Raw genomic sequence first — 17212 nt, 5'->3', positions numbered from 1 at the left:
AAGTGTCACACTTGAAGTCTCGTCACCATCCAATGGCAGAACAATGTAGCCAAAATCACCATCACTAACACTCAGATTTTTCTAAATATCAAATACTATTATAAAATTTTTAAATACTTTCAACGAAATAATAGTTATTAGATAATAATATTTAGTAAACAACAAAACCTTCTAAAAGTTGTATTGCAATTCAGTCAAGATTACAAAGGCAGTGCTAAACCTGGCTTTATTATATTTTTATTCCATTTTATCCTACTTATATTGGGTTCTGTTGCTGAGTAATATATTCATATCACACATTTTGTCAATATACACATATAGCTACAATCAGTCTAACATATTGTGTAGCTTAAAGCAATTTGTGCCATTTTCCCGGCTACTTACATAGTTTTTTGCGTGTTCAGATTATACATGATAGTACTTGACCCAGAAACATGCTATTAAATAAAATCCAACATCCATCCTATAAAAGATACACGTTGTTATTGTAGTCGAACCTAATGAACAGCAAAAATGAATGTTGCTAATTCTCATGTGTACAGTTTGTAAAGACCCAGATGGTGTCAGCTCTGTTTATAAAATCCGCTTACAGAAAACTGAGCAGTTGCATCAGATCAGCAGCTACAATCAGCTTTCTTCAACTTGACTGTTGCTTTAAAAATAGCTGGAGCAAGGAAATATATTTTAGAGTGGACAAGGGACATCAAAAACTATTTGGATGCTTTACTCTTCAACTAACAGACAGAAACTGAACCTAAATATTTCTTTTTAGTGGCACTTTCGCTGTCTTTTTTGATCACCGAATGGAAAATGGAACCATGCCTTACTATTTTTATTTCACTTTGTTCAAGGATTTTGTTCACATGAGATATCCCATCCTAATTTTGACACTTTCAGTTTATTTAGCAATTGTATTATTTAATGCCATCATTTTGTTTGTGGTGTTTAAAGAGAAATCTCTTCATGAGCCAATGTACATACTGATATCTTGTTTGTCTGCCAATGATCTCTATGGCTCAGCTGGATTCTTTCCTAGGCTAATGGTTGATCTCCTTTTGATGCAAACACAATTTCTAGGCCAGGGTGTTTTATTCAGATTTTTATCATTTATACTTATGCAATGTCTGAATATACAATATTAACTCTGATGGCATATGACAGATATGTCGCCATATGCAATCCTTTAAAAATATCATACAATTATGACCCCAAAGTGACAATACTGTACATGGGACTAGCATCACTTTATACAGTCTTTTCTATGAGTCTGGTTATTTTCTTCTCAGCCAGGTTGCCTTTGTGTGGGACTGACATAGCAAGACTGTACTGCTCCAACTGGTCTCTGGTTCGACTATCTTGTGGGACTTCCACTTTGAGTAACAACATAATTGGTCTTTTTGTCTCAGCAACAACAGTTTTTCTCCTGCCTTCTTCATCTTCTATACTTATGCCAGAATTTTGATAATTTGTCAAAAAAGCCCCAAGGAATTTAGGGAAAAGCATTTCAAACATGTCTTCCCTCACATTATAAGCTTTGTTAACTACTCTATAGCTTCATTTTTGTGATATTGCTTTAAGTCGGTATGATTCAGACAAATTTAAGATTGTGGCTATCATTTTTTCAGTGGAATTCCTGGTTATCCCTCCTGTTCTGAATCCCTTATTTATGGCTTAAATTTACCAGAAATTCGAAAAACATTGCATGCTTGTTTCAGCGATTTAAAGTTGGCCATTTTCCTTAATAATTACTTAAAATATAACATAGGATTATTTTAAAGGCTACCTACTGGTTTTACAGTGTTTTATATGATAAAACTGAATTTTCTACAATTATTTATTTAGTCCTTAATGATGAGGCCATACTTCTGATGTCTTTATAAAACTAATCAAGTTCTTGATGTTCTGTAACAATTTCAACTCTAATATTTAATAAAAATAGTTATGGCACATAGTACTTTATTGTGTTCAAATATTTCTTTATTTCTTTCTCTTTTGCTATAAGTACAGTTGTAACTATATGAAGGGCTATGGACTATTTTTTACATTTTGCACCTAACTTCTTTTCTGAGGTGCACCAGCACAAAAGTTAGGCGCACCCGAATTTTTTATGTCATTGTGATGTGTTGTGATTTGCTTATTTGCTTGGAAAAGTGTGGAGGCGTTAGGTTTAGGGGTGTGTGGAAAGTGCGTATCATAGGCACACCAAATAGAAACAGACAATCACGCCGTTTTAGGCAATTTTTGAGACAGCGTGGACTGTAACTGACATTGCGCAATGTGTCAAGCTCGTCTGTCCACACTAATCCGGTGAAAAGTTTAATATTCAGATTTTATAGAAATATACAGTCAAAAACCCTAAAACTATTTTTATTTTAATATACTGTCTTTTTGCATTGTAAATTTGAACATGATTAGTACATTTGCTTGCATGGAGCTATCACACACACAACTCTGAGGCCTGACAAACATAATTGGGAAACATTTTCAGCCTTTTGGGTCAACTTTTTATTTATTTATTTGATAATTAAACAATAATATGCATTATAATATATGCAATAAGAAAACTGAGAAACCTTTCATCATCTACATAATGATGCAATATTGTTCATCTAAATCATCAGTCATAAGCCTCACTGGGACTGGTCTTTTGACCTTATGACCAGAGGGACCTAATTTGTGGTTACAATGGCTAATTAAACCTTAGGGTCCATTAACATTTGCCCCACTGGGAGATTTGATGGTCAAGATGCTTTGCTGAAATGGTCAAGGGACAATATCAGGAGTAGAAAACTACATGTTTTGATTATAACCATCATTATATGATGCACTAAAAGATTAGTATTTACTACCATACCAGTGAATTATGTTTGACCTAAATATTCAAGACAGTAGCATATTCACCAATTAAATAAGTAAATATAAAATTACAAGCACTACAAGATTTTTAAGCAGTTTTCATATTTCAGTATGTCATATTTTCTAATATAACAAAATAACTAAAATTTAATCAAATAATTTAATGCTTAGTACATAATACTATTATTGTTAGAAATTGAAAAAGAGAAATATAATACATTTATACATTTTAAATGAATTGAAACATACTTATAGACAAATCTGAAAAAAAACTTTTCTTTATATAGCACTTTTAACAATACAGATTGTGTCAAAGCACTGAGCAGTATCAAATAGAGTAGAGTGATAATAATGTATAATTATTAAACCCTTTTTGTTTTATTAAATACAGAGACAGTGTAATCAAATCAATGATAATTGCTAGAAATTAAGTGTCCCTATATAAGTAAGCCAACAGTAAGGCAACAGTTGGCAACAGAGGCGAGGAACCAAAACCCCATTTATGACAGAATGCAAAAAAATATATATATATAAAATGTTCAGAGGAACCAGGTTCAGTTGGTTCACCTCTGGCTGGATGACCAGTACTGAATTTCTAGTTCAATGCTAAACGCAGCTGTCAGATTGCCTAAAGGCTTTATTGTGTGTGTGTGTGTGTGTGTCTGGTTCCTATGATCTGTCCACAGGCCTCATCTAGGTTTTCCGGTCTCCAATGAAGATTATTTCTTGGTGCTGATCCACCATCTGATCTGGATATGAACTGAAAATCTGAATAAAAAACAGTGTAATATTAGTGTAGATACCGTTCTTTACATACATTGTGTGTTATTTCTACAGTATGTGTGTGTGTGTGTGTGTGTATACAACACCAACAGCTGAGCAAGTACAGTGTGTCACGTAGTCAGACATTCTAAAATCTGACAAACAAGTTCATTCTGTGCAACAAATGCTGACTAACATAGTGCCAATATGGGGTTACAAACTAATCAGACAAAACCTGGTGAATGTGTCTGATGCCATTTCTTAGAAACCATTTGTAGAACGTGAATTGGTAAATAATAAACCAATGTATGTGTACATTTCTGTATTTAGTTATGTTGTGAATATTTGCAGCACATGTGGTTAAATTTTTTAATTTTTAATTTGCAGAGCATTGAAAAATGCGGTTCTTTCAGCCACCGTATAAGTCAAATTAAAATTTGCAAACAGTAAATTAATTCAGGAAAATTGTTAACTGTAATTGATTAAATGGTTAAAGATATTTAAATCTACAAAAGTGAATTTTTGGTTAATGTAAGCCATATTGGCTGGAAGGTATATGATGGGAAGTATTTAAACCTTGTCCTGAAATTTCACTTGAGTCTGCAAACTGAACCACCTTTATTACCATTTATATTGTAAAATTATAATAAATAAAAACTCAAACGATGTCAAGTGTATATTGTATTTAATAAAACACAATGTATAATATGTGCTTAAAGGTGTATAATATTTTTGTGAGCCATATGAATTATATGCAACTCTTAGATTTAGAATGTTTGTTTAGTCTTGAACGATAAACAATTTTTTAAATAAAAAATATTAAAACTATATAAAAGCTATTTTCTCTTTTCAAAAATAGGTAAATTCAAGTTATGATCAGACAGATTGCATCTGTAACTGTATGGTCAGTGGGGTTTAATTAAAGTGTTGTCATTACAAGATAATTATCTGTTCAGTGATCCCACTGAGAGCAGCTCTGGACAGAGAAGCCTTTAAGGGAATAGGAGAGTGGAAACATAATGACCTTTAACGACCATGTTTATCAAGTCAAATTAGGCCATATGAGGATGAATTATATCATTTTGCCTACTTCATTATGACTTCAGTGGTTAGCCCTGAGTTAAAGAATTATCTCATACTTCTTAAACTTTATACAAAGCTTTTGTACAGATCAATCATTTAAATTTATTTGAGATGATCAAATTATCTTAAGCATTTTAGTTGTGGCATGCTCCCTGTTCAGCTCGCCTTTGCTCCTTTTAATTCTCTCCTCAGTGGACAGTGGTGAAGAAAGTATTACGAGAGGATGCCTCCTCTCAAAGAGGCACCGGCTGTGCACCATTGTGCTCCACTGCAATTTAATAAAAGTGAAGGTCGCTCACTCCTCCAAGCCCCTGCCCTTCAAATTTAACAAGAGCACTCTGTTAACCAGGCTACAAACTTCATTCTTATGAGCAGTTTTCGCACCGGATCATGTCCTGGCAATCCAGCAGCTTACAGCTTACAGATGCTGGGCCTCATGACCTACATCAGGGTGAGCCAGGCCTACATAACAGCTCTGGCCCACTGGTAAAACCCAGTGGTTTGAACAGGCTGTGACTTTGGGATTGGTATACAGAAGGAAGATTGTCTTGACAGACTCATCTGACACAGGTTGTTAGTCTCCGTGTTTGAAGGCAGACCAACCTTCTTTGAATCTCTCTATCTGTGTATTGGCCTGAAGGTGGTATCCTTCAGTTTGAAAGATTAGTTATGAAGTCTGTGGAGGTGTGGGGTTGGAATGGGGACTGGCACTACAACAATAGATGAAGGAAGAATGGGTTCTTTGACTGGTTTGGGAATGGATGGGAATACTTAATTTCAGATAGACGTCAGCTTTGCCATTTTTGAACCTAGATGATAGGTGATCTTGAACTGAAAGTGCGAGAAAAACAATGCCCATCTTGCCTGTCGTGGGTTGAGACGTTTCGCTGAACTGATGTACGGGTTACGATGATCATACATCGTTGACAATGGACTGTACTTTCCTATATCCATTTGTTGGAACTCACATTTCACTTTCTTGGCATAGAGTTGATGTTGAATTAAGACTTGTAGGACTGCTTGCATGTGTGCCTCCATGAATTCGGAATAGATCAAGATACTGTCTATGCATATAATGACCCACCAGTTAAACAATGTCCAAGAACACATCATTGATAAAGGACTGGAACACGGATGGACTATTAGAAAACCCGAACTGCATAACGAGATATTCAGAGTGCTCAGACACATTTGAGAAGGCAGATTTCCAATCATCATCCCCCTCCCGAATGTGGATAAGATTATAGACACTACAAAGATCAAGTTTGGTGGAGTGAAAGGTGGTAATGGGTAGCGGAATGGGACTGTAATATCATTGAGGCTTCCGGTAATCAATGCACGGTTGCAGACCCCCATCTTTCTCTCGACAAAGAAGAAGCCTGCTGAAGCTGGAGAGGTGGATGGTTGAATGAAGCCCTTAGCCAACTCCTCATTTATGTAATTCTGCATGGCTTAGGACTCAGGTTATGACAATGGGAATACTCTGCCTCTTGTGGGCACCTACCTGGCAGAAGTCCTCGACACTGGACTCAGATGCTGTACTCGAACACAACATTGTTAAAAAATAATATATAGAATCTACTCAAAGTTTGTGTGAGTAGATTCTATTCTATATATTTGGGCAAATAATATCTACATTTACAGCTCTAACCAAAAAGAATTATACCTTAATATTTTTCACTACACTAGCAAATTAGTACCTATAAAATTCTGTAATAATAACTATAAATAATAACTATTTTTAGCAGGCAATAGTTAATCTACTAATTTATTATTCATAGTAATTAGCCAATAGAAAATGTGGATTTCCAACAAACCATTATTGTGATCGTGCATTTTGCTTTTTATTAGGCTTTTTGTCTCTTGCTTTTATTTAGTGAAATGCTTTGAGTGTATGGTGTTTAAGTATAAACACTTTTATGCATGGACAAAAATGTTTTAAAGTTAAGATGAAGTAGACTGCTTTTGTGATGGGTGTCAAGATGTAAAAAGTCAAGATGTAAAAGAGATAATTTTTAAAAGTGTTGATCTTTCATTACTGATGTAAATGATCTGTAAATGATTGTGATCCATAATACAAAGATACTGTGGCAAACATGCAGAAAGATTTAGACATCAATACTCTTTGTTACGGTCCAGATGGGGATCGAACTCTAGTCTCCGGGATGGCTTAGTGTGGCACTACTCCTACTCCACTGGAGCAGGTGAAACCCAGTTGCAGAGGAAATAATCAGAAGGCTTAGAGAGACTTCTGAGGTTTCTTTACTCAAGCAAAATATAAAGATGAATGAATACCAAGAACCAAGAAAAGTCTTCGAGACTTACCCAACAAGAATAGCTACTGAGGAACTCAAAACACCTTGGTACAAAATACAAAAAAGGGAATCCAAACAGAAAGCTGTCTTAGACCTCAGGTAAGTTAGAGAAAATCACAAAGAACACAGAAAACAAGAAAGTCTCTTACAGCAAAAAACCCGGCAGCATGGGATTCTGAGAAAGACATGAGGACTGAACAAGAACAATAGGCAGGAGACATTTAAATAAGATTTAAAGGCATAGGAGTGATCAAAACAGGTGTGCTACAAGTCTCTAACAGGGTGGTGATCTGGAGCAGAAAGTGCGCCCATCCAGTGGTGAACCTAGGGAATCTCAGGCCCAGATCATTACAGGACCCCTCCTTCCGGAACGGCTCATGGCGCTCCCAATGTGTCCTTGTTCCCATGAAGACGGTAAAAGTCCCTAATAAGAGCCTTGTCCAGGATGTGGCGAGCAGGGGACCCAGGTTCGCTCCTCCGGCCAAATCCTCCCAGTCCACAAGAAACTGTCGCTTCCCTAACCAGTCGAGTGTCCAGTAGCCGCGAACTGTGTATACTGGCTGACCCCCACCATGGGTGGTGCTGGGGTGGCTCATGACAGGAGACAGAGGGTCAGTATTTGGACAGGCTTTGCGCGTGAGATGAAAGGTGGGGTGAATGGCGCAAAGACTTGGGTAGCAAGAGACGGTAGGAAACAAAATTTACTTTCCTTAAAACTTTGAATGGTCCTATGAACCTGGGAGCCACTTCCTCTATGACTCAACCTTGAGAGGAATGTCCTCGCTGTGAAAGCCAGACTTTCTGCCCCGGGCGTAGAATTGGCGCTGGTCTGCGCCACGGTTAGCCCGTTAGTTGCTGTAGCTGTGAAGACTTAAGAAGAGCAGCCCGGCCTTTCTCTCCATATCCTGCGACAATCGCTGAACCAGCTGCCGGTTGTGCCGGAACTCCCACTCGAACTCCTGCTCCAGAAAACATAGGGGAGGTTGAAAACCATATTGGCACTCGAAAGGTACGACATACCTGTTGAGGAATGGCAGAGAGTACTGTGTGCAACTCCTGCCTGCAAACTGGGGATGTTTACTCCAGGACGAGTAATTGGATGACACCAGACACCTCTGCGTTGTTTCACCTCTTGGCTGAAAAACGTTCTGTCCTGTCCATTAGACTGGGGATGAAACTCTGACGATAGACTGGCTGTAGCTCCAATCAGCTGGCAGAATGACCCCAGAACACTGATGCAAACTGAGTAATTACCATCTGGACAACATCTCGGGAAAGCCACAACCTAAAGACCATGCTGCAAACAATCTTAGCATGATCTGTGGAGTTGGAAGGGGAGTTTTGGCAGTGAGTATAAGATAAGCAAGCCTTTGAAAAATCTACAGTCAACCACTACAAAATGACAGGCAATATTTACTTTGCAGGAAGGTGGTAGGCCAGTTACAAAGTCCATAGAAATATGTGACACGGGCAGCTGCAGGAAACAGGAGGGGTAGCAGGAGACCTTGAGGGCAGGATCTGGAATCCTGTATTCTGAGCACAAAATGGAGCAGGCAGCAATACTGAGGCTCTGATGTCTTCCGCCATCTTGGCCACTCAGAAACGCCTGCCAATGAACTCTAGGGTCCTACTAGCTCCAGGGTGGTAACATGCAAATGATGAGGAATGTCACCCCACTGCAAACGCCAGAGCGCACAGCTTTAGGTACAGCAGACGCGCCTGGAGGCTCCACATCTGGCCAGCTTCCTGCCTCCTGTGTCTTTCTAGACCAGTGAGTCTCTGCACCCCATCTCGACTAATTGCCACAATCCTGGAGGGTGAGCTGATCCTCACCGAGTTGAAAACCTTATTTGTGCAGATCAAACTGCCTGGGAGAGCACATCAGGCTTCTGATTCCTTTTGACCCTGAAGTCGGTAAGAGAGAACAAAATCAAAGCGATTAAAGAATAAAGCCCACCGGCTCACAGAAGTTTAGCCTCTTAGCCTCCTGGATATAGGCTAAATTCTGTGATCAGTCCATACAATAAAAAGAGTGTTTGGCTCCTCCAACCAGTGCCTCCATTCACTCCAATGCTAAGTTTGACCGCCAATAGCTCCCCTGTTCCCAATATCATAGTTCCTTTCCGCAGACGAGGCAGTGTGAAGTGAGCACATGGATGCAATTTAGCCATCTCTTGTACTGCTACTGAGAATAGTTCCACTCCTACCTCTGGTAGCTATGCCACCTCCACTTTAGCAGCAGCTCAGGATCTGGAATAGTTAGTATGGGTGCTGAGGTAAACAGATATTTCAGTCTCCGAAAGCCTCTTCAGCTCCCATGTCCACCGGAAACCCTTAACGATTCTTCCTAGTGAGAGCAGTTAGTGGAGCAGCAATTGTAATTCGGGAAATTTCAATGAATCGCCACAGAAATTTGAAAAACTAAGAAAGCGTTGTACCTGCCAATCTCTCTTAACTGTCGAAGTTCTTGCAGGATCCATCTGGATCTGACTCCTAGGTCAGCTTCTGAAAGCCAAAAGGAAACCTCCTCCACATGAAATTCACTCTTCTCCAACTTGACGAATAGATGGTTCTTAGGAAGCTGCTGAGGATCCAGGCTAACATGCTGCACGTGGTTCTTGAGAGTCTTGGAAAATAAGAATATCATCCAAATATACTAAACTACAAATCTAACGTAGCATGTCTCTCTAACACGTCATTAATCAAAGCCTGAAATACTGTATAGGGGTATTTACCAAACCAAAAGGTATGACTTGATTACTCATAATGGCCAGTGGGTGTATTAAAAGCAGTCTTCCATTCATCACTGCGCACGAATGCAGACCAGATGATATGCACTGCGGTTGAATCCAATTTAAATATAGTAGCGCCCTGAAGCAACTTTAAGCAGCAGACATTAGTGGAAGAGGATAACATTCTTAATAGTGATCTGTATTGAGTCCTATCCCACTCCATACATCGGAACCACACATCTTTCTTAGCAACAAAGAAGCTAGGCCAGCCTGCCAGGACGCTGGAGGGCGTATAAAGCCAGATGCCAGGGACTCCTGTATATAATCCTCCATGGCTCCTCCTCCTCTGGTGCTGAAAGAGAACAACCTCCCTCCTTGGAGTGGCACATCTCCAGGCAGCAAGTCAATGGCACAATTATAAAGGTCTGTGTGGTGGTAAAGATAAGGTCTTCTTTCTTACCTGAACACCTCTAACAGGTCTGCATAGTCTAGAGGAACATGTGATAGCTCTGAAGAAGTCCTGGGTAACTGTGGAGCAGCCATTAACAGCCCTCACACAGGTGGCTCAAGTAATAGGAGGAGCAACAGAAGGTTCAAGAGATAAACACAGTGGACCTTATTACAGCCAGGCCCCCATCTGAGAATGTTACTAGAGGACCAGTCTATCTGGGGATTATGATGGACAACCAAGGAAACCCAGGATTGAAGTGGAATTCTGGTGACTTGATTACATAAATCTATGTATAGTTTCTAGAGTGACCCCTGGGTCGGAGATATAAGGGAATAGTGCACAGACTCACCTGCCCAGACCTAGAGAGGCCTCCTATCTAGTGCAGTAATAGTCTGGTTCATCAAAGGTTAGTGAGTGGCACACCAAGATGTTCAGCGACTTCAAATCCATAAAGTTGCCTAGCTGCCCCAGAGTCTATGAAGGCTTTCAGGGGAGTGTGACTGATCATTCCATAGAAGATAAGTATTCAAAAGAGCCCAGAAGATGCTGCTGAGTGGGAGGGATGTTTCTCTTCACAGTCCTCCCTTCCCTGGACGAGAAGTTGGCTTTTCCCTAAAGAATAGGACAGGAGGCACTCCAGTGGCCAGATTCTCACAGGTACAGACAGCATCTTTCTTTTCATCCCGCGGTCTTGTCAGACCGGAAAAAGCCAGTGACCGACCCAGCTGCATTGGTTCCTCATGATCCTGCTACATATGGGCAGGGAGATCAGGAGACGGGAAGTGTGAGAGAGGATACTGACTGTGGTACATATCTAGAAGTTCTCTCTGTACGCTCTCGACGTCTCTCTCGAGCGATTGTTCAGTCGGCACGGCCATAGCAATCAAGGATTCTAGGTCTATTGGTAGGTCCTGGCTGCTTTAACTCATCCCTTGATCTCACTGCAGACAGTGCCCCGATTGAAAGCAACAGTTAATGCCTCTTTTGATTCCAGCTACTCTTCCATAGCAAGTGTTCAGAAATTCCACCACTCCGCTTCGCTCCTTTGCAGGACCCTTTGAGTTAACTGGAAGTGGCGGCTGGCTGCCTCACGCACGCACTTGGATGATCAAATACACTGCCCATCTCCTCAGCCAAAACTATTTATAATCTGAACAAACCCTCTGGTTGAGGGACTGCTCCCATTAAGGCAGCGTTGCTCCAGGCCAAGGGCTTCTCACAGATAAAGAGTAATGACGCGAAGTTTCACCCTAAGGCGGGCAGTTAGGAATTTGTTCGGTTGCAGTTCAAAGTTCAAAGTGAACACTGGGGTGAGAATCCCCTACATCTGCCAGGGTTTCCATCCCATACCTCTCAGGATGAGGCAGGTGGATATCGTGGAGCTCTCTGCACTGCTACGCTTAGGAGGGTGGCAGTGGAGCCATGATAGTTGAGCACTGAGCGCTCCTGGGCCTGCTGTGGAGCTTTGAAGTAGACTGAAGGTGTTTGCAGAATTTCAGTGACCGTCTGACCCAGTTTTGGAAACAGCTGCCTCTTGTTGTGCAAAGGACTTGGTTCATGTCGTTCCATGTGGTGGCTGCCTGACAAGGATAAGCTTGCGTTGATCAAGTTGATCCTCTGCTGGAGTTTGTATCCATGGACAAGTCCTACTGTTACGGTCAGATGGGGTGAGCTCAGGTCTCGGGATGTGTGAGTGTGGCACTTACTCTCTCCACTGGAGCAGAGTGAAACCCAGTTGCAGAGAAATAATGAGGCTTAGAGAGACTTCTGGGGTTCTTCTCAAGCAAAATATAAAGATGAATGAATACAGAACCAGAAAAGTCTTTGAGACTTACAACAAGAATAACTACTGGGGAACTCAAAGCCTCCTTAGTACAAAATACAAAAGGGAATCCAAACAGAAAGCATCTGTAGACCTCAAGAGCAGGAAAATCACAAAGAACACAGAAAACAGAAAGTCTCTTACAATAAAAAACTTCGGCAGCATGATTCTAGAGAAAGACATAGGGGCTAGAACAGAACGTAGGCAGGAGACATTTAAATATAGATTTGTCATTGAATGATTCAAAAACAGGTGTGCTACAAGTCTCTAACAGGGTGTGATCGGGTGAAAGTGCGCCATCAGTGGTAGACAGAATCTCAGGCAGATCATTGCAACTCTGCTGACCTCAACAATGACGGCAATCAATGAAGTAATTCAGAAAACAGATCAACTGCGTAGGTTAGGGTGCTAAATTCATTTTGTATTATGTTAGTGCCAGCATGCACTAGTCTTGTCTTGATCTAGTTTGCATTGTCACATACATTGATACAAATGTCAATAACAAACATTAAAGTAAAACAAAAGAAGAAATAAAAATCAATAGAAAACCAAATACAGCAAACACAGTTTATAATAATGGTATTTATTCAAGTATCAACGATAATTGCAACTGGAAGAAGTTGTGGTTAATATAGTGCAATCAAATCAGCATCTTTTTGCATTGATTAGCATTTTTGTTTTTGTTATAAGTGGGTCCTCATTTCTTAGGATCATACCTTTTTATTTGAGGCAACTAGAGCTAATATTTTTGGGTATATATTACTATTGTTTTTGTATTGCAGTTATTATTATAAACAATGAGAAGTAGAATTTACTAATATTTAATATTACTTTTAACTAATATATTTAAATAAGTGTAACAGTTTTGTAGTTATATTCTTCCCCAAGAGTGTTTCTTTACAATGTATCCATTTTTTTTTGTAAACAAGCTAATTAACTGAATCAGCCTCCATATATATCCAGCACAAACCTTCTACAGAACACTTTGTCAAACATACAAACAGAGATGGCAGTAAGATTTTTTTTTGTTTAATTTTATATATATATAATCTGATTAATTTCAAACAATTCTGATATTAAGCCACTGTTAGTCTTTGCATGTGTACAGTTACATTTACAAATGAGTCCATTACTCTTCAATATTTACACTATGGACTAAATGAAACCATGACAAACAGATTTATGTTTTTCCTTGACTGCATTGTATTGTATCATTAATTGTGTTTTATGTAATGTGACCACCAATTTTACTGTAATCTATAAGAAACTTCTTGTTGTGTATGTATGTTTATATAATTTTGTGTATGAATGGACTTTCCTGCTTTGCTGGATTCTAATTCTCTTTGATTTGTATCATTATCATGTTTATATGATTCTTTATTTTGAATATTTGTAATTCATCTATTTCTGTGTGACATTCCAGCATTAACAGTGATGGCATATGACAGATATGTGGCAATATGTAGACCATAGATGTCATTCCAGTAATGACTAGTAGGAGGATTCTTCCATTGTCTCTTCTGTAGCTGACTCCATTTTTGCATGTGTGTTTTAGTTTATTAACATCAAGGCTAACCTTATGTAGCTCTAGCATTTGAAAATTATATTGTGAAAACTAGTCAGTTGTTTAAACTCTGTTGTTTTTCTACAGCAGTAAATAATGCAGTTGGTGTAATTATTATTATATATTTTGGACCTTGTGGCGTGATGTTTGCTCTTACATATGTTAGAAGAGTAAAAAAGTCAGCAGAGGCGAAACAAATTCATGCAAACTTGTGTACCACATCTGCTTGCCTTATAGCCTATGACTGTTGCTTTGCTTTTTGATGTACTGTACCTTTCATTATAGTTCTAAAGCTTTTACAGATTGCGAATTTCATGGCTCTTCGTTTTTAATAAATTCTCCATATTAGCCCCCCTTATTTATGGACCTAAATCCCAACCAAAACTACGGAAGAATGTGGGAGACTTTGTTTATTTCTTTTAAAAGTAATACTTGAGTAGATTTTCTTATTAAAAACCTTCTTATGTGTTTACATTTAAATAACCTAACCACAGTGTAACGCATTATCCTAAACACTCTAATACTAGATTCTGTTATTTTGAAAAGCATTTTCCCTCCTCTCTGTTAATAATTCTATAGTTGGTACTATTAGTTTTTTCAGCCACTAAACATTATGTCATATGTATTAAACTGTGAATTTAGGTTAACTGTCATGTTGCTGATATTTAACCTGAAAATTGTTATATTAATAATCTGCTTTGCTGTGGGCAACAATATTTATCATTAAAAACTTTACCCATGCTGTACTAATAACATATACAAATTAAATGCTAAAATGTCCAAAATGTGTGGCAATATTTTTAACAAATTACATTAAAGCAGAAAACCAAAGAAATATTTTTGGTGTTAATGTGGACAACCGCTTCCATTATTGTATAGTTGTCACGTTAATTATATATGTTCTAAACAAATGTTTAGGGGAAGAATGAAACTGCATTCACAATGTTTTGAGTAAACCTTTCTACAAATCCTGTGTTTTATAAGCCATTATAAGGGTATTTTTAAGACATTACAATGACATCTCCATGAATATCTCATATCACAATATAATATTTACTTTTGGGGATTTTCCAAGTGCTGATTATTTATAACACACAGTAAACACCATACTCTAAAATCTACTTAATTTATAATACAGAATATATCATATGTGACATTGTTTATTTAAAAGGGTGTATAAGCACCTAATCTGATCATAAACAAACCTCCATTAGCTACCAAACAGTGGCGTACATGTTCTTGGGAATACTTTTGACTATTGTTAGAGATTAATATTCACACTTACAGAAATATGCATTTTACATTTTCAGACAGAATGGAAAAAAGATCCCCAAGATGTGAATTTGTTTCCTTCCAGATATTATGAAAGAGCATAAGATGAGAAAAGCAATGCATACAGGCAGGCAGGCAGACAGGCAGACGGACAGACTATAACCCACATACATTAAGAGATGAACAGACAGTCTAACAAAGGGCAAACCAGGAACTTATGAAGCTAAGTATGAAATAATTAATTGAACCTGCTACAATTAGTTAACTGAAGGTAGGGCACACACAGCACATGGGACAAAAAACAACAACAAAGGTGTGCTCGTGACATATCGCCCCACTCCCAGAAGGTGTGTCCTGCAAGCAAGCAGGCGAGGACCGAGGTGGGCTGGGGGGATGGAAGGGCCTGACAGGGCTGGAGGGATGAGGTGAAGCTGGAGGAGTGGAATCCCGGGGCGGCGGATAGTCGACCACAGACCAAAGCAGAGGAGGGAGCTAGGAGGTAGTGGGGAGCAGAGTTCTGTGAGTAAATGACATAGTTAACTAGACTCACCTGAATACAATTAGACCATTAACTGAAAATAGGACATATGGACAGAAACAACAACAAAAGAAGTCTAAGTTTAAGCTAAAAAGAACAGCATTGTGTAAATCAACATATTGAACAATTTCTATGAAGAATAATGTGACTGCTGTGAGCTGAGAGTCAAGGCTGATGAAAATTCTGATGTAGATCTTTGAATGAAATTACATTTCTGAGGATCTTTGCCATAATTAATTATAGTAACGGTTAAAGTAGCGTGTTTGGTGTATATCAGGGAGGACTTTCAGAACTAGACGAATACTGAGTCCAGGTTTCCTCATGTCATTAATGAACAGGGCTTGTCCTGGGAGGAGTGGAAGGGTGGGATGGGTGGAGGATGCTGGAGCAAGATATCAAGGTAAGAGGATTGTGAATTTGGGGCTTCTCTTGTAAGTTTGGATAATGTGATTAGGAGGAGAAGCCAGCTGGGATTTAATTATCAGTGCAGCTCCACCCCCAAATTTGTTTATAGCTTCAAACATCATTCAAAAGAAATGTGTATGTGTGTGTGCTGTTTTTGTGGTTTATGAATTCAAATTTGTTTAATGACATGCACGTTATGACAGAGTTTTACTATTTGAAGGTGGTTTATAAAGGACACCTGCGATGTACATAAGTCACAAAAAATTAAAGAAAAGAAAAAAAAATGCTAAATGATGTTTTTTTGAAAAGAGTTTCCTGTATGTGGCCTTGGAGTGCTGGCACTTGCCAATACCCCCTTTGTGAGTCTAGGAGTTGAGATGTACCAGGCCCTTCCCAGCCCCGATCCAACGGCGCATCCACCCGGGGCTGTGGATATCCGTCAAATTTTACGACGCCCGTTTAATTGCAGGAAATCGTTGTACCGGAAAGTGCCATGGAGCTTAGGGGACCATCACGCGATGGGGCTGGACCACGCGGGCTACCATTTGTGGACTTGCCTCCTCTTTGCCAGCTTGCTTGCAGTGAGCCTCAAGGGACCCGATAAGCCATAGCGGAGCGATAACTCCGAGGTACCCGTCACGGATCGATGCTTGATGACTTGGTCCACCGCAAGGCTGCGAGAGTAACACGTAAACTGACCGACCAGGTACTGGAGCTCCCCCTTCTGGGCAGCAGAGGTGGGGTTGATGTCCTCTATCCGCGAGGATCTTTTAGGCGCTTAAAGGGCATTAGGCTGGTCCGTATTTCCTCTCCACTTCTGCAGCGAGTTTATGGTACCGCAGCTGATCCAGTTCGTGTCGGCCCGGTTGGCGTAACCTGCATAAGTGGACGAGTGCCAGTCGGTTCCGATGATATATATAATTCTTGCCAGGTTGCCAGGAACTTGCATGCGGCTGCCATGGAAGGCAGGGACCATTACCTTGTCTCAGGCTGGAATTCCCATGATTAGGACTGCCCAGTTATGAGTGGCGTTATTGGGCCTGTTGCGCTTTAACCAAGTGTTCCCGGACTAATGGCATGACCGGTCAAATTCTTCCCTCATCTCCTTGACATGTTCGATCACGCCCGATGGGCTGCCGGCTGTATTCTGACCTGCCAGCGTCCAGGAGGCCGCTGGCTATTAGCCAAAAAATTAACTTGAAGAAATTCAAAACCTGTGGAAGCCTGAGGTACTTCTCTGGTTCAAATACGTAGGAATCATGGTCCCAGTCTCTCGGTCTTCGCCACCACTCGCACAACATCTGTTTAAAGGTTTTGTTTGAATCTTTCGGCTAACCCATCGGTCTAGGATGGTAGACCGCGTCGTGTTGCTTGACCTTCGGCAGGCTGAGAGTCAGCCATTAACCGGGACA

The 17212-nt window shown here is 39.7% G+C and overlaps 1 pseudogene; it reads left to right on the top strand.

The window, feature by feature from the left end:
* The first annotated feature begins 803 nt into the window (after window positions 1-803).
* Window positions 804-5191, top strand: LOC122359365 (annotated as a pseudogene).
* Window positions 5192-17212: the final 12021 nt, after the last annotated feature.

Source organism: Puntigrus tetrazona, chromosome 15 (assembly GCF_018831695.1).
Source record: "Puntigrus tetrazona isolate hp1 chromosome 15, ASM1883169v1, whole genome shotgun sequence".
Lineage (NCBI taxonomy): Eukaryota > Metazoa > Chordata > Actinopteri > Cypriniformes > Cyprinidae > Puntigrus > Puntigrus tetrazona.
The sequence above is the reverse complement of the archived record's forward strand: the minus strand, read 5'-3'. Positions and strand labels throughout refer to the sequence as shown.